Raw genomic sequence first — 4,718 nt, 5'->3', positions numbered from 1 at the left:
CAAACGTACAAAATCAGCAGGGGATCAAATACTTTTTTCCCTCACTGTATATAATATAATATGGGACCCAGGGGATAGCAGTATATAATATATATATAATATAATATGGGACCCAGGGGATAGCAGTATATAATATATATATAATATAATATGGGACCCAGGGGATAGCAGTATATAATATATATATAATATAATATGGGACCCAGGGGATAGCAGTATATAACATATATATAATATAATATAGGACCCAGGGGATAGCAGTATATAATATATATATAATATAATATGGGACCTAGGGGATAGCAGTATATAATATATATAATATAATATGGGACCCAGGGGATAGCAGTATATAATATATATATAATATAATATGGGACCCAGGGGATAGCAGTATATAATATATATAATATAATATGGGACCCAGGGGATAGCAGTATATAATATATATATAATATAATATGGGACCCAGGGGATAGCAGTATATAATATATATAATATAATATGGGACCCAGGGGATAGCAGTATATAATATATATATAATATAATATGGGACCCAGGGGATAGCAGTATATAATATATATATAATATAATATGGGACCCAGGGGATAGCAGTATATAATATATATAATATAATATGGGACCCAGGGGATAGCAGTATATAATTAATATATATAATATAATATGGGACCCAGGGGATAGCAGTATATAATATATATATATATATATAATATAATATGGGACCCAGGGGATAGCAGTATATAACATATATATAATATAATATGGGACCCAGGGGATAGCAGTATATAATATATATATAATATAATATGGGACCTAGGGGATAGCAGTATATAATATATAATATAATATGGGACCCAGGGGATAGCAGTATATAATATATATATAATATAATATGGGACCCAGGGGATAGCAGTATATAATATATATAATATAATATGGGACCCAGGGGATAGCAGTATATATAATATATATAATATAATATGGGACCCAGGGGATAGCAGTATATAATATATATATAATATAATATGGGACCCAGGGGATAGCAGTATATAATATATATAATATAATATGGGACCCAGGGGATAGCAGTATATAATATATATATAATATAATATGGGACCCAGGGGATAGCAGTATATAATATATATATAATATAATATGGGACCCAGGGGATAGCAGTATATAATATATATATAATATAATATGGGATCCAGGGGATAGCAGTATATAATATATATATAATATAATATGGGACCCAGGGGATAGCAGTATATAATATATATATATATAATATATTATGGGACTCAGGGGATAGCAGTATATAACATATATATAATATAATATGGGACCCAGGGGATAGCAGTATATAATATATATATATAATATAATATGGGACCTAGGGGATAGCAGTATATAATATATATAATATAATATGGGACCCAGGGGATAGCAGTATATAATATATATATAATATAATATGGGACCCAGGGGATAGCAGTATATCATATATATAATATAATATGGGACCCAGGGGATAGCAGTATATAATATATATATAATATAATATGGGACCCAGGGGATAGCAGTATATAATATATATAATATAATATGGGACCCAGGGGATAGCAGTATATAATATATATATAATATAATATGGGACCCAGGGGATAGCAGTATATAATATATATATAATATAATATGGGACCCAGGGGATAGCAGTATATAATATATATAATATAATATGGGACCCAGGGGATAGCAGTATATAATATATATAATATAATATGGGACCCAGGGGATAGCAGTATATAATATATATAATATAATATGGGACCCAGGGGATAGCAGTATATAATATATATATAATATAATATGGGACCTAGGGGATAGCAGTATATAATATATATATAATATAATATGGGACCCAGGGGATAGCAGTATATAACATATATAATATAATATGGGACCCAGGGGATAGCAGTATATAATATATATATATAATATAATATGGGACCCAGGGGATAGCAGTATATAATATATTTATAATATAATATGGGACCCAGGGGATAGCAGTATATAATATATATATAATATAATATGGGACCCAGGGGATAGCAGTATATAACATATATATATAATATAATATGGGACCCAGGGGATAGCAGTATATAATATATATATATAATATAATATGGGACCCAGGGGATAGCAGTATATAACATATATATATAATATAATATGGGACCCAGGGGATAGCAGTATATAATATATATAATATAATATGGGACCCAGGGGATAGCAGTATATAATATATATATATATAATATAATATGGGACCCAGGGGATAGCGGTATATAATATATATATAATATAATATGGGACCTAGGGGATAGCAGTATATCATATATATATAATATAATATGGGACCTAGGGGATAGCAGTATATAATATATATATAATATAATATGGGACCCAGGGGATAGCAGTATATAATATATATATAATCTAATATGGGACCCAGGGGATAGCAGTATATAATATATATATAATATAATATGGGACCCAGGGGATAGCAGTATATAATATATATAATATAATATGGGACCCAGGGGATAGCAGTATATAATATATATATAATTTAATATGGGACCTAGGGGATAGCAGTATATAATATATATATAATATAATATGGGACCCAGGGGATAGCAGTATATAACATATATAATATAATATGGGACCCAGGGGATAGCAGTATATAACATATATATAATATAATATGGGACCCAGGGGATAGCAGTATATAATATATATATAATATAATATGGGACCCAGGGGATAGCGGTATATAATATAATATGGGACCCAGGGGATAGCAGTATATAATATACAGTGGGGAGAACAAGTATTTGATACACTGCCGATTTTGCAGGTTTTCCTACTTACAAAGCATGTAGAGGTCTGTAATTTTTATCATAGGTACACTTCAACTGTGAGAGACGGAATCTAAAACAAAAATCCAGAAAATCACATTGTATGATTTTTAAGTAATTCATTTTCCATTTTATCGCATGACATAAGTATTTGATCACCTACCAACCAGTAAGAATTCCGGCTCTCACAGACCTGTTAGTTTTTCTTTAAGAAGCCCTCCTGTTCTCCACTCATTACCTGTATTAACTGCACCTTTTTGAACTCGTTACCTGTATAAAAGACACATATATAATATAATATGGGACCCAGGGGATAGCAGTATATAATATAATATAATATGGGACCCAGGGGATAGCAGTGAGCAGTTTATTAAATCTACTACTACTGTTACACACACAATGAACATGCAGAGGGAGCAGATTAGGGAAATTGGTGTGTGTGTGCGTGTCCGTGTGTGTGTGTGTGTGTGTTTGTTTGTGGGCAATAGGAAATTAATGATCAATAGGGCTGAGTCAGGTGGGCAGACTTACAGTGCGTATGTCAGTGGAGGCTGCTGAGGGGAGGATGGCCCCCTCTACTGTAACTGACCTCTAACTCTGTGGTCCTATCCCCCTCTACTGTAACTGACCTCTAACTCTGTGGTCCTATCCCCCTCTACTGTAACTGACCTCTAATATCCCCCTCTACTGTAACTGACCTCTAACTCTGTGGTCCTATCCCCCTCTACTGTAACTGATCTCTAACTCTGTGGTCCTATCCCCCTCTACTGTAACTGACCTCTAATATCCCCCTCTACTGTAACCGTCTGCTCTACTGAAACTTTTAATGAAGACCACACTGCAAGTAAACAGAGACGGGGCGATACATCGAGTACGTCCCAAATGGCACCCTATTCCCTATATAGTATACCGAGCCCTATAACCTGGTCAAAAGTAGTGCACTTTTTTTATTTTTATTTTTTTATTTCACCTTTATTTAACCAGGTAAGCCAGTTGAGAACAGGTTCTCATTTACAACTGCGACCTGGCCAAGATAAAGCAAAGTAGTGCCATAAAAACAACACAGAGTTACATATGGGGTAAAAAAAAAAACATAAAGTCAGAAATACAACAGAAAATATATATACAGTGTGTGCAAATGTAGCAAGTTATGGAGGTAAGGCAATAAATAGGCTATAGTGCAGAATAATTACAATAGTATTAACACTGGAATGCTAGATGTGCAAGAGATTATGTGCAAATAGAGATACTGGGGTGCAAAAGAGCAAAATAAATAACAATATAGGGATGAGGTAGTTGGGTGGGCTAATTTCAGATGGGCTGTGTACAGGTGCAGTGATCGGTAAGGTGCTCTGACAACTGATGCTTAAAGTTATTGAGGGAGATAAGAGTCTCCAGCTTCAGAGATTTTTGCAATTCGTTCCAGTCATTGGCAGCAGAGAACTGGAAGGAATGGCGGCCAAAGGAGGTGTTGGCTTTGGGAATGACCAGAGAGATATACCTGCTGGAGCGCAGACTACGGGTGGGTGCTGCTATGGTGACCAATGAGCTAAGATAAGGCGGGGATTTGCCTAGCAGTGATTTATAGATGGCCTGGAGCCAGTGGGTTTGACGACGAACATGTAGTGAGGACCAGCCAACAAGAGCGTACAGGTCACAGTGGTGGGTAGTGTATTGGGCTTTGGAGACAAAACGGATGGCACTGTGATAGACTACATCCAATTTGCTGAGTAGAGTGTTGGAGGCTATTTTGTAAATGACATCGCC

This window comes from Coregonus lavaretus (genome assembly GCF_964263955.1).
Source record: "Coregonus lavaretus genome assembly, chromosome: 7".
Lineage (NCBI taxonomy): Eukaryota > Metazoa > Chordata > Actinopteri > Salmoniformes > Salmonidae > Coregonus > Coregonus lavaretus.
The sequence above is the reverse complement of the archived record's forward strand: the minus strand, read 5'-3'. Positions refer to the sequence as shown.